At 37.5% G+C, this 27,888-nt stretch overlaps 1 pseudogene; it reads left to right on the forward strand.

The window, feature by feature from the left end:
* LOC122737117 overlaps positions 1-15,776 on the forward strand; it is a 45,617-nt pseudogene extending 29,841 nt beyond the window's left edge.
* The last annotated feature ends 12,112 nt before the right edge of the window (positions 15,777-27,888 follow it).

Raw genomic sequence — 27,888 nt, forward strand, 5'->3', positions numbered from 1 at the left:
AGCTTCTTTTGGAAATGTGTTCTTTTTGACTCTGTATAACCTTTGTGTAACCTGCCGGTTGGTGATGTTTCCTGTACAGTGGACAGTGCTGTGGAATTCGCGCACCATGGTGTTTTCTTCCATCAGGGCCAATGCTGCATTGCTGCATCCAGGCTTTTTGTGGAAGAGTCTATTTACAATGAGTTTGTTCAGAGGAGTGTAGAGCGTGCCAAGAAATACACACTGGGGAATCCTCTGAATCCCAGGAATACAGCAAGGCCCACAGGTTGGTAATTAAAAGAATGGACACTGTGATAGAGATCAACAGAAAGAAGGAAGTTTGTCTCTATTTCCTTTCTCTGGATCCAAAATGAAATGAGGAGGATGCTGGTCTTGCTTCTTTCCTGGGTTGGACTGGAACAGATTGGGAAGATGTGTACAGTCAGGAATTCCTAACTTGGGGCAGGGAAGAGAACTTCCTCAGATTGGAGTCAGGAGGACCTGAGTTGAAATCTCCCCTCAGACACTATGTGACCATGGACAAGGCTCTTAGCCTGTTTTCTCATCTGTAAAATGGTAATAATAATAATAGTACCTACAGCCTAGTGGATCAAATGAGAAAACATACAAATAGTACTAGGAAAACCTTAAATTTCTATATAAATGCTATTATTATTAGTTTTTTTTTGGGGGGGGGCAGGGCAATGAGGGTTAAGTAACTTGCCCAGGGTCACACAGCTAGTAAGTGTGAAGTGTCTGAGGCTGGATTTGAACTCAGATCCTCCTGAATCCAGGTCCAGTGCTTTATCCACTGTGTCATCTAGCTGCCCCCTAAATGCTATTATTATTAATCATTACTTATTTAAAATCCCTTGGCCCCATTTTCTTCCTCTGTATGCATAGAGTAACTTGACATAAAAGTATTATATGTCCTCTTGCCTATTACAGAAAAGAGGAGTCTTATTGTGTAGTGTCCCTCAAACAAAAATGGTTTTTACACTTTTCACAGGGGATATGAGACCTAGAAGTAAATGAAACACAGTAAGGCTTTGAACCTCAATATAAAATTCAAACTTTCCCTTTATTAAACTGCTTCCCTGAATTTAGGCCTAAGTCATTCTCTCCTTTCTCTATCACCCTTTCCTGTTTTCTTCTTCTTCAAAGACTCTATTTGCCTCTGGTTTCTTTCATTCCACAAACTACCCCACAACCCTTCCTGTTCTCTTCCCTCAACTTTTGCCAATTCCCATGATGTGTTCCATAGTAATAATTTGTTCAATAATGCCAATATATGAGGGGCAGCTAGGTGGTGCAGTGGATAAAGCACTGGCCCTGGATTCAGGAGGACCTGAGTTCAAATCCAGCCTCTGACACGACATTTACTAGCTGTGTGATCCTGGGCAAGTCACTTAACCCTCATTGCTCTGAAAAAAATGCACCAAATAACGCCAATATACTCTCAATGTCTGCATACCCTTGGAAAATCTCTTAACTTTTCAGTTCTCTGGGTGCATAAATGTTTCACCCTAAGATACAGACCTCCATTGGCAGAGGGAATTTTTTCACTAAGGATTCCCTAAACCAAAGAAATCTCAGGTCTGGTTCTTATATCAAACCAAATCCACAACTGCCTAGAACTGTGGAACCTAATTTTCCGGGGTGTGTAATGAAGCAGTCAAGCAAACAAGTGTTTTTTGGGAAATGCTAAGGGTGTAGCATTATGCTAAGTAATATGAAATATAAAAGACATATAGAGGAAGGGAAAGGAATCAGTATTTATATGTCACCTATCATATTCCAGACATATGTAGTGTTTTTTTTTTCTTGGTGGAGCAATGAGGGTTAAGTAACTTCCCAGGTTCACACAGCTAGTAAGTATCAAGTGTCTAAGGCCAGATTTGAACTCAGGTCCTCCTAAATCCAGGGCCAGTGCTTTATCCACTGTACTGTCTTGCTGCCCCTCTGTTGTTTTTTTTTAAAGAAATGTTTCATTTGATGACATATAGGATGAGATGGGTAGCCATATGGCATAGTGGATAGGGTACCAGACATAGGGTTAGGAAGACTCATCTTTCAGAGTTCAAATCATACTTCAGATACTTACTAGCCATGTGTGGCAAGTCACTTAACCCCATTTGCCTCAGTTTCTTCATCTGTAAAATGAACTGGAAAAGGAAAGAGGAAATAATTCCAGTATCTCTACATAGAACTAAAAACTACTGAACAAAGCAACAACAAAGGATAAGAGATTGAGAACTCATCCAGTTCAACTCTCTCATTTACTTATTAGGGAACAGAAGTATAGAGAAATGAAGTTGCTTACTTCGGGTCACAGAAGACTTAAGTAACAGAAATGAAATTTGAACCCAGATTCTTTGTCTCCAAATTCAATGTTCTTTTCTACTTCCTGTCCTATAGGAATTCAAGGAACTCTCCATCTAGTTCAGAAAAGGGAGCAATCAATGTGGGCAGCTATAGTACTATTCAAATAGTGTAAAGCTATTGGAACTGATTTGGATAGACACAAAATAGAATCCATTCCAGGCTAGAGGAATACTGTACCTTAATGAATTAATGCAGAGGTATCCCATAGCAAGATGCACTTAAAAGTCAGCAAATAAACCAGGCTGATTGGAGCAAGATATATATATATATATATATATATATATATATATATATATATATATATATATATATATATATATATATATATATATATATATATATATATATATATATATATATATATATATATATATATATATATATATATATGTATACATATATACATGGGGAGAGTTAAGAAATTAAGTCAGATAGGTAGGGTGAGATCTGATTAGAAATGGGCTTGAAAGCCAGGCCCAAGAGTTTAAACTGGATGGATGAATTGTTTTTGTTTGTTTTGTTTTGTTTTGTTTTGTTTTGCGGGGCAATGAGGGTTAAGTCACTTGCCCAGGGTCACACAGCTAGTAAGTGTCAAGTGTCTGAGGCCAGATTTGAACTCAGGTCCTCCTGACTCCAGGGCTGGTACTCTATCCGCTGTGCCACTTAGTTGCCCCTGAATTAGGTTTTAAAAATGATGAAAGTGGTATTTTATGATGATTAGTTTTACAAGCTTCTTATATATGCAAGATGGATCAAAGGGGAGAGAGCCTCAAGTCAGAGGGTTAATAAAGAGGCCATTGCATAACATTAGTAGCAAGAGGAAAAGACATTTTAAAAGACCGTAATAATATGGTATGAGATGGAATATGTAAGGGAAAAAGAATGAAGAGTCAAAGGTATTCCAAAAGCTTCTAGCCTGGCAACCTAAAGGAATGATGATACTAATACCAGAAATTGGGAAGGGGTTCCACTCTAGGGAATGGACGAAGAGAAAGATGATGACATCAGTGTAGAAAGGGCATTGGATTTGATTCCCATCTCTGTCCCTTGGTACCTGCATGACATTGGGTTTGCCATTTATAAACGCTGAGCTTCAAATTCTTCATCCACAAAGTCAGCATATAGGACTAGAATCATACTTGTTTGTCACAAAATCATAGATTCAGAAGAGGAAAAGATCTTAAAAGTCATGCATATGGCCCCAGATGAGGAATCTGATGCTGATAGAGCTTCTTGCCCAGAGTCACACAGTTAGAAGATGCCTAACACCAAGTCCTAGATGAAATCTCAGGTTCTATCGAGTTCTAAATATGTGACCATATTATCCTCATTTATTGTATGTAGACAAGTTGGAAATGTGAAACTTTAAGGATAGCAGAACTGAAGATGTTAATTTGTGCAGGGTGGGCCAAAAGTCACAATGTTTTAAAAACTTTTTGAAAATTTTTTACTTTATTTTTTGCCATTTATGAGATTTGATTTTTCACACATAATATAAATTCATTTCCTATATATGCTGTATGTGCTGCTATGGTATTATAAATTAAAAACAAAAATAAAGGAGTTATTAAATATGGGAGCCCCTTTGTGACTTTTGGTCCACCCTATATATCATTATGGTGTGGTTGTCAGAAGAGAGTGGGGAAATGGTTTCCAGACCAATAGGTATGAGAATTCTTATTCCAGCCAGCTGCATGAGTACAGACTAGACTGGAAGCAGAGGAGGAAAATATAAAAGGAGATGGGAGCTGATACATAACTGTCCTGCTTTGGAAAGGTCACTTTGTATTCTTTGGCTCACTTGTACCCTAATAGAGTGACATGAATGAGCTACAGACTGAAAACTGTCCATACAGTAAGTAAGATTAATGGAAAAAAATATGCAAGTGTTTCTTTTTAAGATGCAATGAAGAAGATAGAGCAAAGCCTGTTTTTATTTTTAATTTGTAACCCCAGTATATGCATACATAGTAGAGAGGGCAGCAGGACTAAATCTGTGGTTTCATTGGTCTAAAGCAGAGGTGTCCAACTCCCAGGCAGCAGGCCACAAGCAACCTGCAAAACTCCCAAGTATGGCCAGTGCCAGATGAAAATGTATTTGGGAAATGTTTAATAAAATACATAAAAATACAGTACAATGTGGATAATGTTAATTTGTGGTTTCCTAAGTCAATATGTAGCTTGCAGGGATCAGTTTCTATTTAAGTTTGATGGTACTGGAGAATTCCCTAATGAGGAAACTCCCTCTTACTAGTGCAGGTCAGTACCCTCTCTGTAACTTAGTCTTAGATAGTTACCTAGAGCGTTGCTATTCTAAGTGACTTACTCAGGGTCACCTAGCCCAGAGGCAGGTCTAGAACCCATTTTTTTTTACTTTAAAGAAAGCTATTATGCCATACTGCTTCTTAGCACCACATAATAAGTGCTTGTTGGTGGATAGATTGATTGATTGGATGAGGTGGCCCTCTTGAAAACAAATACTATCTCATTTATATTATACTTTGGAACTTGAAAGCACTTTTCTTTGAACAGCCCTATGAGATGGGAAGTACAACTGTTATCACATTTTAAGGATGAGGAAACTGAGACTCATAAAGGTTGAGTGAATACCTTATAGTCACTTAGCCGAGGAAGCAGGAGAGTTAGAATTTGATCCGTTTTCTGACTCAGAATCTAGTCCTGTTTCTCCTACACCTTACTTTCATTTACTTTGTCAACCTTCTTCCCTCCCCTCCCCACCACCTCCCAAATTTTTTTGTATGAGGAATTTGGAACTTTTAAACCACTCTCTTCCTTTGATAACTTTTATTTTTTCCCCTTGGCATTATAAAAATATTGAAATAACAAAGGAACGGAATATTTACTAAATTCTTCTTACTTAGGATAACCTCAGTGGCACAAAGTAATGCCAAGACAGAGTTACCATTAGAGAATTCTAATAGGGAGTAGTTGTATTTGGATTGTGTCAGCCATTACCAAGTAACTGGCCTGAAAATAGTAGCCTCCCAGTCTAAGCTCCCATTTAAACTTCTCTTGATGAGTTCTACCATAAGCTTTACTGATTGCAGGGGAGAGTATGAATTCATTGGAAACAAATACCCTTCTAAACTGTATGCCCAGTTCTAGATGACTCTAATTTTCTTTTACCAAATAAAAATAAACCAAAATCAATTGGAGTTTCCCCCAAATTTCTTAAGGCACGTCAGAATGAAGTATAAATAATAATTGAACAAAATTATATTATTTCATCCCTCTAAGGCTCTTAATAGAAGATAATTTAGAATCTGTTACATTTACAAGGGCGCATTCTGAAATAACTTAAGACCAGTTATGTAAAGATGATTAAAGAAGGGGCTTCTTTTTTCCCCCTTTTATTTTAGCCACATGTCAAAGACTCATTTTAATTAGCTAGTCATAAGATTTCTCAACACACACATTTTTAGTAATAACAATAATCTTAAATTATACTTCCATAAAACTTTATAAAAATAGAATTAAAAATCCCTAATTTTCAGGCCAGGACAGCTATTTAGATACATTTGCAACATTTGACCAATTTCTCTTTTTCTTAATAATATGTTCAAAGAATCATTGTCACTCTAAGTTTATTTTTTCTTTTCTTTCTGTTATTCTTTCCTCCCCTTTCCCTTATATTTTTGTGTAGATTGATAAAAATCAGCACACTAGAATACTTGAACTCATTGAGAGTGGGAAGAAAGAAGGAGCCAAATTGGAATGTGGAGGAGGACCATGGGGAGAGAAAGGTTACTTCATCCAGCCCACAGTTTTCTCCAATGTTACTGATGAGATGCGCATCGCCAAAGAAGAGGTAAACAACTTGGTTACATCCTGTTCCTTCAGTTACTTTCTTTTTTGTATACATGCTTGTACACAAAGTGTCCTTTTCAAGACACAACTCAATGAATTATTCCCCAGTATTTTACCTTAATTGACTTGTCTTATTCATTGATAGAACTTTGGCTCTTGTCATCTGGGCTAGGGAACACTGAGTATTCCCAAACCACCTGACAATAATTACTCTTTATCCCATAGCAGTTCCAAACTCTAGTATACCCAAATAATAGGGAGAAGAAATATTTCTATATCCTAAAAAGCCTTAGAAATCATAAAAATTCTATATTCCTTAGTATTTCCCCCTCCTTTTTAATGATAGAGAACCTTCAGAAGACCCACCTTTATGCAGGTCATTATTGGCATTTCATAAATTGAAGTCATTGAGCCCATTTAAAAACCTTATGGGGCAGCTAAGTGGCACTGGCCTTGGATTCAGGAGGACCTGAGTTCAAATCTGGACTCGGACACTTAACAATTACTAGCTGTGTGACCCTAGGCAAGTCACTTAACCCCAATTGCCTCACCAAAAAAAAAAAAATCCTAAACCTTAAAGAGACCAAGAGACATTGTCTGATCTAGATCACTGCCTTTCAGGTTTGCAGATAAATAAGCCATCGAGAATAAATTTTATGGTTTATTGTTGCAATATCTGGAGAGATGGAGACTTCACAACATCTACTGGTATTTTTGTACCCCTGACCGTCAAGAGGTTTTCCCTTTTATCCAACTCGAGTTTCTGCTTCCCTTTCAATTTAACTCCCTTATTCCATCTAAAAATAACAATGATGATAATAGCCGCTAACATTTATATACTATTCTAAACATTTCAGAATGCCCATTATTTACCAGAAACAGAGAAAATACCCTAGTTACATTTTCTTTGAAAGATACTCCTTAATTTTCTCTTATTTATGTCAAAAAGATTCCTTTTACTTCTCCTTTTTCCAATATACCTATTTGTTTCATCTTCTTAATTGTTAGGTCATACTCATTTTTTTGAAGTTATCTCTTTTAAAAAAATTTTTTTTTGCAGGGCAATGGGGGTTAAGTGACTTGCCCAGGGTCACACAGCTAGTAAGTATCAAGTGTCTGAGGCCGGATTTGAACTCAGGTACTCCTGAATCCAGGGCCAGTGCTTTTATCCACTGAGCCACCTAGTCGCCCCCTTTTGAAAATTTAATAAACATTTTTATTTATAGTTTGGGGTTTTGATTTTTATCCCTTATTCCCTTATTCCCCTTCCCCCCTTCCTGAGGAGACAAGCAATGTATGATTATATATAATACTACCACTACTAGTAATTTTGTACAAGAAAATTTGATTAAAAGAAAAAAAAATTTAAGAAAACGAAAAATAGCATGTTTCAGTCTGTTCCATCCATATCAGTTCTTTCTTTAGAGGTGGATAGTATGTTTCATTAATAGTCCTTTGGGATTGTCTTGGATTATTGTATTGTTGAGAATAGTCATGTCATTCACAGTTCTTCTTCAAACAGCATTGCTGTCTCTGTGCACAATGTTCTTTTGGTTCTCCTCACTTCACTATATATAATTTCACACATGTCTTTCCAGGCCTTTCTGAAGTCATCCTGTTTGTCACTTCTTGTAGCACAATACTATTCTATCACCATCATATACCACAGCTTGTTCAGTCATTCCCCAGTTGATGGGCATCCCTTTGATTTCCAATTCTTAGCCACCACAAAAGGAGCTGCTATAAATATTTTTGTACAAATAGGTCTTTTTCTCTTTTGGGTGATGTCTTGGGGATATAAACCTAGCAGTGGTATTGCTGGATCAAAGGGTATGCACAGTTCTATAGGTCTTTGGGCATAGTTAAAAATTTCTCTCCAGAATGGTTGAATCTTTTCACAATTCCACCAACAGTGGATTAGCATCACAGCTTTCCCACATCCCCTCCATCATCCAATATTTTCTGTTTTTGTTATATTTGCCACTGTGATAGGTATGAGGGAATACTTCAGAGTTGTTTTAATTTGCATTTCTCTGATCAATAGTGATCGAGTACTTTTTCATTTGATTACAGATGACTTTGATTTCTTTGTCTGAAAGGTGCCTGTTCATATCCTTTGACCATTTATCAATTAGGGAATGACTTGTATTTTTATAAGTTTGACTCAGTTCTCTATATATTTGAGAAATGAGGTGTTTAGCAGAGATATTTGTTTCAAAAACTCTTCCCAGTTTTCTGGTTTTTTTTTTGTACAAAACCTTTTTAATTTTTTATAATCAAAATTATCTATTTTACATTTTGTTTTACCCTCTATATCTTCTTTGGTCCTAAATTCGTTCTCTGCCCATAAATCTGATAGATTAAAGATTCCATGCTCTCTTAATTTGCTTATGGTAGCATCCTTTTTGTGTAAATCTTTTAGTATACAGTGTGAGATGTTTGTCTATGCCTAGTTTCTGCCATACTGTTTTCCAGTTTTCCCAGCAGTTTTTGTCAAATAATGAACTTTTGTTCCAAAAGCTTGGATCTTTGGGTTTATCATATACTAGATTACTATAGTCATTTACTGCAGTGGAATTTCTATTAAAAATGGGAAAGTTATGATGGAAATGTTAATAATGTAAATCAAAACTAAATCTGAGTGCCCATTTTTGGACAGTCAGTTGTAAACATGTCTTAGCATACCCATATGTACTGTCCTCATTTGTTGTTGTTGCTGGGTCATTACAGTCATGACCAACACTTCATGGCCCCATTTGGGGTTTATGTGTTAAAGATATGGGTATGGTTTCCCATGAACTTCTTCAGATCATTTCATAGACAAGAAAATTGAGGCAAACAGGATTAAGTGACTTTCCCAGGGACACAGAGATATCCTCTTAAAGTCTTTTTAACTTTTCAGAGGGTTCTCAAATCTCTGCTCTTATTTTATCCTTCCTCACACAGACATCATTTTATAGAGAAGTGTTAGGCTCCTAGTTGGAAAGACCTAGTTTTAAATTTTGCTTCTGATACTTAACTAGCCATGAAGACATGCTACTTTAACCTCTGTGTGATTCAGCCATTCCTAAGGACTTACCTACTAAGTCATAGCATGGTGATGCTCTCATTTTGTTGCATGGAATTCCCAACACTAGTAAAATCAAAGATCCTTTCTATATTTGTATTACCTCACTAATTGTTATGCTTTTCAGGTAAGATAACTGAGGTTTAGTGATGGTAAATTGACTTGCTTAAGGAATCACAGCTGGTTGATCATAAAACATGTTCAGTCTGATAGAATACTTTTAATTTAATTGGTTTACACTCTGATGAATACCTTCTTCCAGAAGGTCAGGTGTTGGCTTCTCTGCTTTGTTCTTACTATAGGGTGTCTCAAAAGTTTTAGTGAAGTTTTAAGCTTTTATAGCAGCTTAAAACCTCCACAAAACTTTTGGGATGCAGTTTTCATCAAAAGGTAAAAGTAGGAATAGGAAGATTAAAAAAAAAACACCTCACTTTAAATTTGATTTCTCAGAAAAATGTTATTTATCTTAGGTATAAAATCATAGATGTAAAACTTTGTAGGGGCCTTAGAGATTATCTATTCTAACCCTTTCATTTTATAGAGAAGTAAATTGAGACTGAAAAAAGCAAAGTGATTTGCCCATTATCAAACAGGTAGTAAGGAGCAGAGCCAACATGAGACCCCATCTCCTCTGATTTTGATTCTAGCATTCTCTCCACTGCACCACAGTGCCTCCTGACTGGTTTTCTATTAGGACATTCATTCAACAAGCATTTATTAGATGCCTACTATATGAAAGGCATTATGCTAGTCACTGAGAATACAAAACAAATCTAAAACCAGTCTATGATCTTGAGGAGGTTACAGAGTATTAGATAAAAATTATGTGCCATACAGGGCAGCCAGGTGGTGCAGAGGATAAAACACTGACCCTGGATTCAGGAGGATCTGAGTTCAAATATGATCTCAGATGCTTGACATTTACCAGCTATGTGACCCTGGGCAAGTCACTTAACCCTCACTGCCCCACCCCCACCCCCCAAAATTACTTGCCATAGATATAATTCTTATATATGAGTACAGTGACTGATCTGCCCATAAGTTATTTCATATGTCATTTTAGGAAAATTTCCAATTATAACAAACTTGTCATGGTTCAAATCATGTCCAAAAAACAAAATAAAAAACAATTCATGCAAAAAAAGGAGTCAACTTGATTTTGTTCATATGTGTGGGTTTTCTCCCTCTCACCTTTTCCTCCACTTTATTCTCTCTCTCCTTCCTTCTATGGACAGATTTTTGGACCAGTTCAACAAATCATGAAGTTTAAAACTATTGATGAAGTGATCAGGAGGGCCAACAACACCCACTATGGCTTAGTAGCAGGTATTTTCACCAAAGACCTGGATAAAGCACTGACAATTTCCTCTGCCCTTCAAGCTGGTACAGTCTGGTGAGTAAAGCCTTATTGATGTGGCCTTTTCAGAGATGCTCTCACATCTCAAATCATATTAAGAAAAAAATTTGGAAATTTGAAAAACCATATGTTTTTGTCCCTTTCAAACCAGCTAGGCCACTGAGAGGTAGACTTGCTCTGTTTTCTGAGCTAGCAATAACTTTACAGAAGAGTGATGTGGTAGTTTAATTGAAGTGGGTGTATCCACCATGGTTTGTTTCTTGAAGAAGTTTGTTGTTTAAAATCAACTAATTCAGAGGTAGTGTGGTGTTAGTAAATAGTAATGTTAGTGCTAATGTGAAGAACAAATGTTAATGATATATAATATAAATATACTATAAATAATAGTATGTGTACATAAATTATAGAAAATACTTTATACAAAATATATAACATTATTGATACAAATATAATAAATAATATTATGTGAAAATTACAAAATAAAACTATAATAGTAAGTCATAGTTTTTACATAGAGAATTATAGATTACAAAGCACTTTACAAATATTTTCTCATTTTATCCTGTGTAAAGAATTAATTGTTATTTGAGGTTTTTATGCCTCGGCACGCACTGGCCTGGGGCTCTGCAAACTGCACGGTGCTCCACCCACTGGTTGTAGCCGTTGCCAGGGCTCTGGCACCTCATGTCATTACCACTCACCAACGCCTACATGGGCCTAGCAAAATTATAATGATTGGAAGCTTAGTGAGGGCAGTCATGTGACTGTCAGAGCGGCCATCCCATTGGCTGGGACTGTGTGGGGTGTTTCTAGGTTTGGGGGAGGAGAATTGGGCATTCTAGGTGGAAGCTGGAAAGCGACAGGTGTTCTGCTGCGTATTTTCAGCCGATTCCTGGGCGGTGGTATTTTTGGTCCCCACACCTGACAACAACCCTGGGAAGAAGATGATAGAATTATCCATATTTTAAAGATGAGGAAATGGAGGCATCTATGTCCCACATCCAGTAAGTGTCTGAGGACAGTCTTGGAGTCAGGAAGACTGATGTTCAAGCCCTTCCTCTGACAAATACTAGCTGTGTGGCAAGTCATTTAACCCCTTGTGTTATAGGAACTGTTCTAAGATTATGTTACAGCATAAGTTGCCTTGCTCAATGAAGATGATTTTCAACTGAGAATGGAAGCTATACCAGTGAAATTTCAGGTCCAGGCAAACAGGGGGGAAATTAATTAATCAATAAATATTTATTAGTACCTTCTACATACTTAGCACTGTACTAATTGCGGTGGAAGGCACAGAGTTGTATGTAAGATTACATATTTATATTTGGGGCTAGACCTGTGATGTCATTGATATAGGGATATCCCAGTGAATGAACCCCGCCCCCCCCCTGCCCATCCCTGCCCCCACCAATTAGCTCCTGCTCTGAAGAGTTACCAGTGGCACTGAGAGGCTAGTGACTTTCCAAGGGTCACATGGCCAGTATGGTTGAGAGGCAAGAACTGAATCCTATCTTCTTTGCTATATTTAGGGCCATGTTATTCAGAGTTGAAAGGAAACTGGGGTTCATTTAGTCCAACCCCCTGAATCTGTTTTTGTTTTTGTTTTTAAAGTAAGGCAATTGGGGTTAAGTGACTTGCCCAAGGTCACACAGCTAGTAAGTGTTAAGTGTCTGAGGCTAGATTTGAACTCAGGTACTCCTGACTCCAGGGCCAGTGCTCTATCCATTGCACCATCTAGTTGCCCCGCAACCCCCTGAATCTGATAGATCAGAAATGAATCTCAAGTTGATTGACATGTTGAAGTCACACAGTAAAGAACAAAACCAGCATATGAACTGAAGTCACCTGACTAAATTCAGTTGTTTTCCTACATCAACATTTCAGTATGATATGGCAGCCTTGTATAACTAACCAATTTGTCCTATTTCTTGTAGGATTTACCTATTCTCAGATTAGCTGCTGAATCAGCCTTTGGGAACAAATTGGACTTTTGAAGTACCTGCCTTCTAGTCATGTTTGTCCTTACCTTAGGCTGGGACAAGGGCTCGTTCATCTAGCTATTTCTTCTTCATCTATAACTGTTCCCTCAATACTTTTTCCTATCCATATTCTCCATCATTCCTAGAGCACTAAACAAATGCTGATTGAATTTAACTGAAATGATTATGTAAAATTTTCTTCTCTTTGCAGGGTGAATTGCTATGGTGTGGCTCCTGTTCAAGTCCCTTTTGGTGGATTCAAGATGTCTGGAAATGGGAGAGAAATGTAAGTAAGGCCTTTTGACATTTTATGTGGCATATCCATGATATGTGTTTTTTTAAGATTTGTCTGCATGATACCAGTTGATGTTTTCTGTGTGTTCAGGAATAAATCCAGTCTCTTTTTATTTTTTATCATGTGCCCTTCTTCCTCTTTCTTAGGAACCTATAAACCCAAATAGCTCATTAAATCTTAGGTTCCACAGATTAATATGAAAAAGACTATGCAAATAGGTAAAACTATTCCTAACATTGATATAGATATAACTTTCTTCTGGACAAAAGATAAAAATCAAATTAGAACCATATTCATATTCACTTAAAGAATTATACAACTTTTTAAAAAATTAAATTTATCATTATAAGAAGAACGTACTAATTTTGCCATTTAAAAATGGCATAGGGGCTATGTTAGCTTTTCATATTTAAGCAAAGGCCTGACCATTTATTCTCAGCCAACAGGATAATTATGGCTGTTGGCTAGTAATAATTACTTGAATTTTTCATTCCTCTGTAGTATTTTTATAGTATTTTCTTATTTAGAAGTATTGCTTTCTTCTTGTTTTTCTGTATCCACTTTATGGTGTTTATTTGAAAGAGTATTAGAAATTGTCATTGGTAAATTTGGCTTTTGAATGGTCATCTTTAATCTCACCATAATTCAATCATATTTTGGTAATCACTGTAAAATGATTCTTGAGTATTGTGAAGATTTAGCTTCCTCTTGTTCAGTGACCACCTAGAAAATATATGTACACTACTCATTTATGTTTCGGAATTCCATTCACCTAGAGACATAACTAGGAAAGGGTGGCTAGGACTTGGCATCAGGTGCCAATCTCAAAAGAAAGGAATATTTAATCTCCCCATGTTATAAATGTTCCCATGTTGGGGCAGCTAGGTGGTGCAGTGGATAAAGCACTGGCCTTGGATTCAGGAGGACCTGAGTTCAAATCCGGCCTCAGACACTTGACACTTAACTAGCTGTGTGACCCGGGCAAGTCACTTAACCCTCATTGCCCTGAAAAAACAAAACAAAACAAAACAAAAACCAAAAACCCAAATACGGGGCAGCTAGGTGGCGCAGTGGATAGAGCACTGTCCGTGGAGTCAGGAGTACCTGAGTTCAAATCCGGCCTCAGACACTTAACACTTACTAGCTGTGTGACCCTGGGCAAGTCACTTAACCCCAATTGCCTCACAAAAATAAATAAATAAAATTTCCCATGCTCCCTGCCTTCCTGCCTGCTTGCCTGCACTACGTTACGAGTTTTGAAATAGGATATGGGCTCTAAGAGATGGAACAGCAGTTTGGAAGGAAGACAGACCAACTCTTTACCTATTAAAACTGTGCATAGTTTAACTGTCATCTCCACATACTGTGCCCTATCCCCTCAAATTGTCCTCTGTGCTGTGTTGCTATCGCACTTCACTCCTTATCCTCCATTCACTGCCAGTTACTCACATAGCTAGATACTCCCCTCCAATTGGCTTTGGAAACATTCCAAGGATGTCAGCCCTGTGTCTGATGAAGTAATAAATATGTCACTTAATTATAACATGAACATCAATGTTAAAACTTCCAATTTCTTTTTTTTTAGTGAGGCAATTGGGGTTAAGTGACTTGCCCAGGTCACACATCTAGTAAGTGTTAAGTGTCTGAGGTCGGATTTGAACTCAGGCACTCCTGACTCCAGGGCCGGTGCTCTATCCACTGCTCCACCGAGCTGCCCCTAAAAATTCCAATTTCTTAAACAATGTAGATGGGCATCCAAATAAGATATAACTTTCTATATGATTTTATAGGAGAAGAATCATTAATACATAAAGTGCCTCTAATAGTTATTGATTCTATTCATGATGTTTCAAGGAGAAAAAATGTTTCCCAGGAATTAATCCACAGGTTTTGTGGGGAGAGCCCATAGATGTGATTTTGTGAACATGGGAAATTCTCAGTGTAGAAATACCTTTTCCTGCTACAGATCAGCAACTCATCATTAATTTATATTCTTTGAGATTTGAGACATTTACACATTAAGTGGCTCATCTATGGTCCCATAGCTAGCATGAGTCAGAAGCAGGACTTTAACCCTGGCCTTCCTGACTCTGTCTATCCCTCTAAACTGGTCTTTACCCTGTCATATCTTCCTTAATGAAAAAAGCCAAATTCATACTATGCCATTAATTATATAGTCTATGGATAGCAGTATCTCAAATGCAATTGTGGATTTTTTTTTCCTCTAGGGGAGAATATGTTCTCCATGAATACACTGAAGTCAAGACTGTCACAATCAAGATTTCTGAGAAGAACTCCTAAGAATGCCACAGGAGATGGTGCTCCATATCTTCAGTGGATGACCCCAACACATGAAAGTTATTACAACTGCCATTTTCCCTGATTATTGACATTAGCAGCATAAAAATGTTATATCTAGGACATGTCATGTGCCTTCTTGCTCTCATGTAAACATGGTAAATCCTATTCTTCCTGAAATTTGAGAAGTGCAATTAACTCAAGATCTCTCAGGTATTAGAAAAGTCAAGAGTTTTACTTAGTAAATGATTCTTGCAGAGTTTTAAGTCATTAAAAAATTGAGAGGACCATTTACGGTTTTACTTTTTCTTTCTGTTAATGGCTAATTGAAACTTACTACACATGTTAAGTTACAAAATAGATGCACTTTGTTTACTGATGCTGTCTTCTTTACCTTTGGAAACGATTCTTCACCTTGGAAACAGTGACTGTGTCCAATGAAGTAATAACCACTCTGCTAAACTGTAATTTCAATATCAGATCCATTAAAACAATCTTACATTACTCTGTGTACATGTTGACATTTTAAGAACACATCTTCATTGTGGAAGTTTCCATTTCATTAAATGTAAGACAAATTTGGTGTCATATTGCTTGTGTTTTATTTTTAAATCTAAGGCATAGGTCCCTGAACTTTCCCCCTTAAAGGAAGAGTCTTTTTAAAATTTTCTCTTGTCTTATGATTGCTATGTTGTAGAATGTGGAAGGGAATTAGTGGGCAGGGTGAACATAGAGGAATAACAAGAGAGATGCTGACAGTGCAAGTTATCAAATTTAGATTCTGTATAGGAACCCAGAATTCCAGAGATACAGAGTTGAAAAGGATTTCAGAAGTCATCTACTTGATACTCCTCATTTTACAGATGGGGAAAGAGGGCAGATAGGTTACATAGTCATCAAGGTCACAAATGTGACAAATAGTAGAGCTGGAACTTGAAGCCAGGTCCTCTGGCTCCAGACCCAGCACTCATTCCCTCTACATATTGTGAGGAAGTAGTTGGCAGCTGCCTTAGATACCAACCCTGATTAAGTCTTCAAAGTTGATTTGTTGATCATGATGGAATTATCAGGAAGCCCTCTTCTAAGCAGTAGTAATAAGCATTTCCTTTACTTGCCATCAACACCCTTGTCCATCCTCAGTTCCTACCTACATCTTCCTACTATTATAACTTCCCATATGAAATTTTGATCTTTGAGGAACTCAAGGTCTTATCCTCTGAGAAGCCTGAGAGTGGCAGAATTCAAAGCATCACAGATTTAGAGCTGGAAAGAATATCAGAGATCATTTATTCTAGTTCCCTCATACCATAGGATAATGTAGGATGAGGGAATGTGATTTTCCTAGAATCACAGAGGTAGTAACTATCAAGTGGATAGTACAAACCAGATCCTTTGACTTCAAAAACATAGCCCTTTCCACTATACTATGCTGCATCCTTTCCAATTCATAAAATTAATAGTAGTCACTTTTAGTTTTCCTTGAATATCATTGCTTAATAAATCAAGGATTTTTTGTTCTTGATCTTCACATTTTCTTAAATTGTTATTTAATCAGACAATTACAGAGGGAGAAAAATCCAGATATTTCTTTTGACTAGATGAACCACTTTTGCTTATCAGTTAATTGTTGTTCCATTATTCATACCAAAGCTGATTGAAATCTTTTGAGTTCTATGGCAAGTGAAAGTTACTCCCCAAGAGTTAAAGGGTGCATTGATTGTCCATTTCTATAAATGAAGAGAAAATAAGTTGTCCTGTGACAATCAGAGTGGGTCGGTCTCTCTCTCTCTCTCTCTCTCTCTCTCTCTCTCTCTCTCTCTCTCTCTCTCTGTCATTGCTAGAAAGATTCTGGCCAGAGTCCTCCTTAATAGCCTGATCCCTCACCTTGATGATAGTCATCAACTCAAGAGCCAGTGTGGCTTCAGAAAGGGCCGAGGTAAAGTTGATATGGTATTTTCTGCCTAACAACTCCAGGAGAAATGTCAGGAGCAGAACAGTGGTTTGTACATGTTCATAAATCCCATGAAAGTCTTTGATACTATCAGGGTTGGTGGAAGATCATGGCAAAAACTGCTTGCTAGGAATTCATCCATATTGGACTCTAGTTACATGATGTTATACTTACATAGGTTCTGGATAATGATCAATGCTTTTGCACTTTCCTAGTCAACATGAATTGAAGTAAGCCTGTGTACTTGCTCCCATGTTTTTTAGTACACTGATTTCAGCAATGTTGTCAGCTGAACAAGGACAACAAGGACAAAAATGGCATCAAGTTTATTTACCACATGGGTGGCAAATTATTTAATTTGAAATGGCCACAAGCCAAGACTAAAATGGAAGAACAGTTGATATGCAATTTTTTATTTGCACATGATTGTGCACTTAATGCAGCTTCTGGGGCTGAAATGCAATAGAACACGGATTGATTCTCTGTTACTTGTGCTAATTTTTGCCTGACAATTCACATCAAGGAAACAGATTTTCCACCAGACAGTACCACATCATCCATACGTAGAACTACTGATTATAGCAAATGGACAAACTTTGAATACTGTGGATAAGTTAACTTACCTTGACAGTATACTTTCCAGGGATACACACATTGATGTTGAAATAGATACATGCATTTCTAGTGGTAGCTCAGTGTTTGGGAGGCTCTGAAGGAAGGTATGGGAATGAAGAGTTATTAGGCTGCCCACCAAACTGAAGATCTACAGGGCCATTCTGCTGACCTCATTGTTGTATACCTGTGATACCTGGACAGTATATGAGCACCATGCACTATTTCAATTGTCTTAGAAAGATTCTGAAGATCACCTTGCAAGATAAGGTACTAAACACTGAGTTCCTTTCTCAAAATGAACTGCCAATCATTCAAACCTTACTGCAGAGAGTGCAGTTTTGGTGGCATGGCCACACTGTTCAAATGCCAAACATATATTTGCCTTAAAGAATATTTTATGGAAAGTTCACACAAAGAAAGAACTCACATATAAACCAAAAGAAGTGATAGAAGGACACTCTCAAGATCTCTCTGAAGAACTTTAGAGTTGATTGGACACATGAGAGACCCTGACACAGGACTTCCCCCTGTGACATGCCTATATCAAAGAAGCGTCTGGGCTCCAGGAGCAAATCAAAATTGCAGTAGCTCAAAAGAAATGTGAAATGCATTTCAAATATTCTCATGGAGTATTTATGCTTTATCTGTGGTAGAGCCTTCTGAACTCATATTGGTCTGATTAGCCATAGTTGGACACACAGTATATTGACCCTGACATAGTGATATAATTTTTCTCCTCTTTGATTAAGAAAAACAACCAACCAAGAAAATAATACCATAAAAATAAACAACAACAGAATTGGCCTAATGAACTCCTTAGAAAGAAATAATGAACTCCTTAAAAAGTAGAATAGGTGGGGCAGCTAGGTGGCACAGTGGATAAAGCACTGGCTCTGGATTCAGGAGGACCTGAGTTCAAATCCAGCCTCCAACACTTGACAATTACTAGCTGTATGACCTTTGGCAAGTCATTTAACCCTCATTGCCCCCCCCCCAAAGAAAAAAAAGAAAAGAGCTTCTTAAAAATCAAAACTGGCCAAATGGAAAAAAGATACAAAAGCTCACTAAAAAAAATTATTCCTTAAGGACTAGAATTAGGCAAGTAAAAAAGCTAGTGACTCCATGAGACATCAAGAAACAATAAAACAGAAGAATGAAAAAAAAGATGAAAATGTGAAATATTTAATCAGAAAAACCATAGACCTGGAAAACTAAGGAGAAATATTTTTAAAATTATTGGACTACCTGAAAGACATGATCAGAAAGAGAGCCCATATATAATATTTCAGCAGATTTTTGATGAAACTGTCATGATATCATAGATCCAGAGGGTAAAATGAAAATGGAAAGAATCCACTGATCACCTCCTTAAAAACATCCTAAAATGAAAACTCCCAGGAATATTATAGCCAAATTCCAGAGCTCCCAGGTCAAGAAGAAAATATTAGAAGCATCCAGAAATAAACAATTCAACTATCATGGAGCCACAATCAGGATAACACAAGATTTAGCAGCTTCTATATTAAAAGATCAGAGGGCTTGGAATATGATATTCTGAAGGGCAAAGGAACTGGGATTACAACCAATAATTGCTTACCCAGGAAAACTGAGTATAATCTTTGAGGGGGAAAAATGGACATTCAGTTAAAGAAAGAACTTTTATGTATTCTCGATGAAAAGACCAGAGCTAAATAGAAAATTCAACTTTCAAATACAAGACTCAAGAGAAACATAAAAAGGCAAACAGGAAATAGAAATCATAAGGGACTTCATAAGATTAAACTGTTTATATTCCTACCTGGGAAGAAGAAACTTGTAAATCATAAGAACTTTCTCCTTATTAGGGCAGTTGGAAGTAATATAAACAGATGGCATAAATGTGAGTTGAATATGAAAGGAAGATATCTAGAAAATAAAACTAAGGGGTGAGAGGAATGCATTGGGAGAAAGAGAAAGGGAGAGGTAAAATGGGGTAAATTATCTCACATAAAAGATGCAAGAAAAAGTTTTTACAGGAAGAGGAAGATGGGAGAAGAGAGAGGGAGTGAGTAAACCTTACTTTTATCAGAATTGGCTCAAAGAGGGAATAATAAACACAGCCAGTTAGGCATAGAAATCTTTCTTACCCTGCAGGAAAGGAGGAGGGGAAGGGGATAATGAAAGGTGGTGGTGGTGGGGTCAGTTGGTGACAGAAGGGAGGACAGATTGGGGGAGGGAGTAGTCAAAGCAAACACTTTTGAGGAGGGACAGGGTGAAAGGAGAGAGAGAATAGAATAAATGGGAGTTGAGGGGAAAGGATAAAGAGGAATACAGTTAGCAATAGTAGCTGTGAAAAAAATTTGATGCAAGTTTCTATGAATATAACTCATTCTCTAACTGATCAAAAGATATGAACAGTTTTCAGATAATGTAATCAAAGTTATTTATAGCCATAAGAAAAATTGCTCTAGTTCACTATTGATTGGAGAGATGCAAATCAAAACAATTCTGACACACTACTTATATTCCTATCAATATGGGTTTTTTTGGTGGGGCAATGAGGGTTAAGTGACTTGCCCAGGGTCACACAGCTAGTAAGCGTCAAGTGTCTGAGGCCATATTTGAACTCAGGTCCTCCTGAATCCAGGACCAGTGCTTTATCCACTGTGCCACCTAGCTGCCTTCTATTCCTATCAATATGACAGAAGAGGAAAATAACAAGTATTGGAAGGGATGTGGGGAAAATGAGACATTAATGCTCTGTTGGTGGAGTTATAAATTGATTCAGCCATTCTTTAGAGAAATTTGGAGCTATACCCAAAGGGCTATAAAACCATACATACCCTTTGACCTAGCAATACCCCTACCAGGTCTTCTTCCAAAAAGAGATCAAAACAAACAAAAAATAACCAAAAAGGAAAAGGACCTATGTGTACAAAAATATTTATAGCAGTTCTTTTCTGGTGGCAAAGAACTGGAAATTGAGGGGATCCCTATAAATTGGGGAATGGTAGAACAAATTATAGTATGTGATTATGATGGAATAGTATTGTGTTATAAGAAATGATAATCAGGATGCTCTCAGAAGAACCTGGAAAGACTTATATGGACTCATGCAAAGTGAAATGTGCTGTGTACAAAGTAACAGCAATATTATAAGATGATCAACTGTGAATAACTCAGTTATTTTCAACAATACAATGATCCAAGAGAACTCTAAAGGGTTTATTATGAAATATACTATCTATCCACAGAGAAAGAAGTGATGGATGGTGTCTGAATACAGATTTGAAGCATATTTTCTTTTACCTTATTTTTCCTGAGGTTTTTTTGGTCTATGTTTTCTTTTGCCACATGACTAATATGCAAATGTTTTGCATTACTACACAAGTGTAACTTATATCTAATTGCTTGCCTTATCAACATAAGTAGAGGGAAGGAAGGAGGGAGGAAGGGAGAGAAGTTGGTTTTCAAAAGTTTATAAAAAAATGTTAAAAATTGTTTTTATGTGTAATTGGGAAGAAATAAAACACTAAATTAAAAAAAAAAGAATCTCTCTCCAATCCAAAGTAATAAGTATAGGGGGCGGCTAGGTGGCGCAGTGGATAAAGCACCGGCCCTGGATTCAGGAGTACCTGAGTTCAAATCCGGCCTCAGACACTTGACACTTACCAGCTGTGTGACCCTGGACAAGTCACTTAACCCCCATTGCCCTGCAAAAAAACCAACCAAACAAACAAAAAAACCCCCAAAGTAATAAGTATAAAACCCAACCTCCTTAATTTGTAAGGGTGAGGGTGTGGAGATGTGGAAACTTTATTTGCAGTTTTAAAGAAAAATTTGGGTGATTGAAAACATTTTTACAACAGTTTTGTTTCCTAGTTTTGGCCTGTAAAATTTTTTTCATCTTGATTTTTTATTTCAATAAAACTTTAATGTTAGGTGTTTCCATCTTGACAAACAATAATACAAGATCATGTGACTGACTAACAATTTGGTGGACTAGTTATTTACCACAATCCAGATAAACTTGCAAATCTCTAATGGGGGGGGGTGGTGGAGAGGAAATCTCTACCAGATCTAGATTAATTTCTATTAAAACCCACAGGACAAAAGAGAAATTCAACTAGGTAAAAGCACTGGATAATGCTAATCCTTAAAGCACTCACTCAAACCCCTTCTCCCACTAGACTCCACATTGTTGTCAAGGATGCAGAGAAAAATTGTGGGCATCTGCTTCTGACTCACAGTTGTATTCTATTTTGCTACAGAGACAGGTGGCATACACCATGCTGTGCCCACATGCCACACCATTCAAGGTAGTAATTGATTATACCAAAGCATATGAGCATGATTGAAAGCCAAAGAACTGTTTTACACCTGATTTTGTGAGAGAGTGGTGACCAGAGACCCATATCTATAGAAATTCTGTCTGGAACACCCTTTATACCTACCCTTGATTGTGCACAAAAGACACAAGCATTAATTGAGTCTAGCCAGAGAAGAAAAGGATGAGAGATTCGGTAAGAAATGGGGTAGTAGACCAGCAGGAGGTGCAATACTTGTTCTGAAAGAAAGGTAAATAAAACCTACTTGAGTCTAAACACAGACAAATGGATGGACAGACAGACAGAGGGAGTAAGGGAGGGGCTATTTTTTCATTTATTTAGAATTTTATTCTCCCCCCAATTACATGTAAAAACAATTATAATGTTCATTTTAAAAATTTTATGGTCCAAATTCTCTTCTTCCATCCCTCCCCCCCTTAAGAATGCAAACATTTCAATATAAGTTATATACATGTGTAGTTGTGCAAAACATTTCCACATTAATCAGGTTGTAAAGGAAAACAGACAAAAAAAAATTAAAAAAAAGGAACTAATATATATATATATACACACATACATATATACACACATATACATACACATATACATATATACATATACATATACACATATACATACATACATACATATACATACACATATACATGTGTGTGTGTGTGTGTATATATATATATATATATATGTATGCTTCAATCTGTATTCAGATACCATCAGTTCTTTCTCTGGAGATGGATCACATTTTTCACAAGTCCTTCAGAGTTGTCTTGGATCTATGCATGGCTGAGAATAGCCAAGTCATTTACAACTGATCATCTTACAACATTGCTGTTACTTTGTATACAGTACATCTCACTTTGCATCAGCTCATGTAAGTCTTTCCAGGTTTTTTGGAGAGCATCCTGCTCATCATTTCATAGTTACTATTGCTAACTGTATTTTCCTCCATCCTATTCCCTCCCCATACCATTTACTATATTCTCTATCTCCTTTCACCCTGTCCCTTCTCCAAAGTGTTTTGCTTCTGACTGCCCCCTCCCCCAATCTGTTCTCCCTTCTATCACACAGCCCCATCCCCTTCCCCTCCTACTTTCCTGCAGGGTAAAATAGATTACTATACTCAATTGAGTGTGTATGTTGTTCCCTCTTTGAGACAATTCTGATGAGAGTAAGGTTCACTCACTCCCCAGCACCTCCCCCATCTTCCCCTCCACTGGAGAAGCTTTTTCTTGCTTCTTTTACATGAGATACTTTACTGTATTCCACCTCTTCCTTTCCCTTTCTCTCAGTGCATTTCTCTCTCACACTTTATTTTTATTTTTTAAAAGATATCATCCCTTCATATTCGACTCACATTTGTGCTCTCTGTCTAAATATATTCCATCCAGCTCCCCTAATAATGAGAAAATTCTTGTGAGTTACAAGAATCATCTTCTCATATAGGAATGTAAATAGTTTTATCTTTTAATATCCCTTATTATTTCTTTTTCCTGTTTACTTTTTTATGTTTCTCTAGTCTTGTATTTGAGAGTCAATATTCTATTTAGCTCAGGTCTTTTCATCAAGAATGCCTGAAAGTCCTCTCTTTCATTGAATTCCCAGTTTTTCCCTGAAGGATTATAATCAGTTTTGCTGTGTAGGTGATTCTTGATTGTAATCTCAGTTTCTTTGCCCTCTGGAATATCATATTCAAGCCCTCTGATCCTTGAATGAAAAAACTGCTAAATCTTGTGTTATCCTGACTGTGGCTCCGCAATACTTGAATTGTTTCTTTCTGGCTGCTTACAATATTTTCTCCTCTACCTGGGAGCTCTGGAATGTGGCTACAATATTCCTGGGAATTTTCATTTTAGTATCTCTTTCAGGAGGTGATCATTGGATTCTTTGGATTTCTATTTTACCTTCTGGTTCTAGAATATCAGGGCAACTTTCCCTGACCATTTCTTAGAAGATGATGTCTACATTCTTGTTTTGATCTTGGATTTCAGGTAGACCAATGATTTTCACATTATCTCTCCTGGATCTATTCTCCAGGTCAGTTTTTTTTCCAATGAGATATTTCTCATTGCCTTATATTTTTTCATTCTTTTGGTTTTGCTGTATTGTTTCTTGATTTCTTATAAAGTCATTAGCTTCCATTTGCTAAATCCTAATTTTTAAGGCATTACTTTCCTCAGAGATCTTTTATACTTCCTTTTCCATTTGGCCATTTTAGCTTTTCTAGGCATTATTTTCCTCATTGGCTTTTTGTACCTCTTTTACCATTTGGCCTAGTTTGTTTTTTAAGGTGCTATTTTATTTAGTATTTTTTTGTGTGTGTCTCCTTTACCAAGCTGTTGACTTTTTTCATGATTTTCTTGCATCACTCTCATTCCTCTTTCCATTTTTCCTCTACCTCTCTTAGTTTATTTTCAAAATCTTTTTCGAGCACGTCTATGCCCTGGGAACAGTTCATATTTTTATAGAAAGCTTTGGGTGTAGGGGCTTTGACTTTGTTTTCTTCTGAGTGTGAATTTTGATTTTCCTTGTCACCATAGAAACTTTCTAGGGTCAGCATTTTTTTCTGTTTGCTTATTTTCCCAGTCTATTTCTTGGCTTTTAACTCTTTGTTAAAGTGGAGCACTGCTTCCAGTGTGGAGGGTGTACTGTCTCAAGCTTCAGGGGGTTTGAGCAGCTGTTTTCAGAGATACTTCTAGGGATTTGTAAGTTTTTAGTTCTTCCAAGGTAGTATGATTTAAGGAGAGGTAAGTTTACTACTCTCCAGACCTGTGCTCTGGTCTGCAAGCAACCACAGGCCTGCTTTTCTGCCCTGGATCTATGTACAGAGTCCCACTGCACTGTATCCACAGGCTCCAATGTGTTTGTGATCCTCCCTGACCTGGGGACACCATCCAAGACTGCAACCTGGATGGGAATATAGGCAAAACAACAGAGTTCTGCCTCGGTGCTAGCAAAGAGATCCCTGTAATCTCCTTCTGGCAGATTGTTTGACCCCCCCCCCCCGCCCCTTACCATCTGTGGGTTAAGAGTTCCAGAAGCAGTTGCTGCTGCTGCTGATTCAGAGGCTCCCAAGTTCTGCTCCTGGTTTGCTGGGTCTGGGTCTGTGCTAGGGTTGAGTCTGTGCTGGACTGCACTCTACCCTCACCCAGGTACAACAGACTTCTCCTACTGACCTTCTAAGTTGTCTTTGGCTGAAAAATTATTTCATCCTGTCTTTCTGTGGATTCTTCTGCTCCAGGAATTGTCTTATGGCATTATTTGAAGATATTTGGAGGGATCTTGGGGAGAGCTCAGGCAAGTCATTGCCTTTCCTCCACCATCTTGGCTTCACCCCATAAAGGATTGACTGTTAAACAAACTTTTGAAATGAGATAAATTTGTCTGTAGTTTTCTCTTTCTACCTTTCTTCCTATGTAACCTCTTTTTAGGTACTCAGGGTTCTTCTGGTAAACCAAATCTCCTATCCACTGTGACCAACCATCTTAGTGGAGATATGACATGTACACACACACACAAGCACACAGACACTCCTATAATACAATAGAAATGTAGAAATGTAGTAAAAGATGAATATAATGTTAGAATTAATAGTGGGGAAATCCCACTATGGCAGGTAGGATGAGGGCAGAACACCAGTATTTAAGTTGGGTCTCAAAATGTGGCTTAGAATTTCACAGCAAGAACTGTGATAGCCTTGGGAGAGGTGAGGAAGTGACTTGAAAATGGAGAGAGTTCCCTCTAGCTGTAACATTCTATAATTCTATGATCAGAAAAAGAAAATGTGAATACATTGCATTTTAATTACTCTCCAATAAGTAAACACCATAATTTTTATCTTCTTTTTCATAATGTAAGTAGAAACTCATGTTTTCTTGTTATTCTGAATTAGTATTCACATTTCAATGATAAGAAACACTGCATCTTGAAGACAGATGATTTGGATCTCTCCTTTCTGCCCCCTTTTAAAAAAATCTTCAAGTATATTTTTCCCATTTGGCTATAAAATAACAATTGTTTAAATAGTGAGACTGCATTATTGGGGCATAAACCATTTGGAAACATCCTCCTCTGTGGTTCCATACACTGTCAAAAAATGCACGGAGCCATTTTGGAATATCCTGCTGTAGTTCCATCCATGGAGCCCTCTGTTTCATCAGATATTGAAAAAAGGCAATTTCAGCTGTCTCCACTGTCTAAGGCACCAAGAACCTAATAAGGTAACTATCTCATGAACTAACAGTAGAGAAGGCTAACCCCTAATCCTTAACGTGCTCACCAAACACCTGGTCTCCTACCAGCCACTGAATTCTAGCAAGGCTGCACAAATGTTTTTCGGTTTCTTGGTGTCTTCTGTTAAGGGTTAAAATTCTAGCTAAACTGTCTAAAATATCTAATGAGTGGTAGCCAATAAATTATAAGCTTTAGCAAGAGTTAGACTTTTAAGCATTTATTAAGGAGAATAAGAATTTGGTAAAGAGAGAGAGAAAGGCCTAGATTTCTATCTATTAAAGGGAGAGCACATTTCTAGCTCCCTTCTCCGCCAGCGTCCTCAGGAAAGAGCCCCAGAGTCAGCGCCAGTCTCTTCCTTCCTCCTCCCACTAGTCCGCGTCACTTCCTCCCAAAGAAAAGACTCCTGGTCTTGCCCTCAAAGACCTTCGCTTCATGGGCAGAACTCTTCTACAGTAAGTATCCAGCAGGTGCCGTCATTCCAATCGTTACACTTAGACATGGAAATTGCTTTCTCCCTTGTGCAGAAGTCCTACTTTGTAGCAGTTTGAGAGATTAGATTAGAGAAAATGCCTAGTCCTCCATCTTGTTCATATGACTGAACTGTCTTCTTTCTCATTTGCCTGTGGGAATTTACCCTAACTTAAAAACTGATTAGTAAAGGGCATGAGAGAATCTACTATGACTTTCCTAGCCCTGATTCTGTCCTCTGGTCTTTACCATCATACCTCAGCTCCATTCTCCCACTAGAAAACACACCCATTTTCTCCCATTGACAAATTCCTCCAAGAACCTCTATTTCGAGAAAGGGCTCCAAGCCATCCATCTTTCATTCTTCTCTTAGATTTGCTTTATCATATTTCCTTTCTACTTTTCAGATTCCTTTTATGTATTGTCTTTTCCCATTAGAATATAAGCTCCTAAAGGAACTGTCTTTGTTTTTGCTTGTGTTTGTATCCCTAGTGCTTAACACGGTACTTGGCACATAGTAGTCAGTCAATAGTTATAGTAGTTAACAATAATTTATTAAATGACTATTATATGCCAGAAACTGTGAAGTCTTGGAGAACGAAATTGCAAACCACCCCAGTATCTTTGCCAATGTGCAGCCCTTCTAGTCTTCTGGAATGATAAAAATATGTTATATGCTTGCAACAGTTTAGTGGGAGAAAAGACTTTAGATATATTATGTCACTGATACCAGGTAGCCTTTTTGACAATCTCAAGACACTTGGTGCTATGTCATGCCAAATTATGTCTCTCTCTCACGTAGAGAGGCAGTGGGTTGTGGGTTTTCTTTTTTAAAGATGCTCACTGAGAACAAGCTTATTTGCCTAGACACCATCATCATCAACTGAGTTGTGAATTTGGAATGAATGAGAATAACAGTCCTTCATTTTAGAAGCATCATCGGGGGCGGCTAGGTGGCGCAGTGGATAAAGCACTGGCCCTGGATTCAGGAGGACCTGAGCTCAAATCCGGCTCAGACACTTGACACTTACTAGCTGTGTGACCCTGGGCAAGTCACTTAACCCCCATTGCCCCGCCAAAAAAAAAAAAAACCAACCTAAACTAAATTAAC

This window comes from Dromiciops gliroides, chromosome 1, assembly GCF_019393635.1.
Source record: "Dromiciops gliroides isolate mDroGli1 chromosome 1, mDroGli1.pri, whole genome shotgun sequence".
Classification (NCBI taxonomy): Eukaryota; Metazoa; Chordata; class Mammalia; order Microbiotheria; family Microbiotheriidae; genus Dromiciops; species Dromiciops gliroides.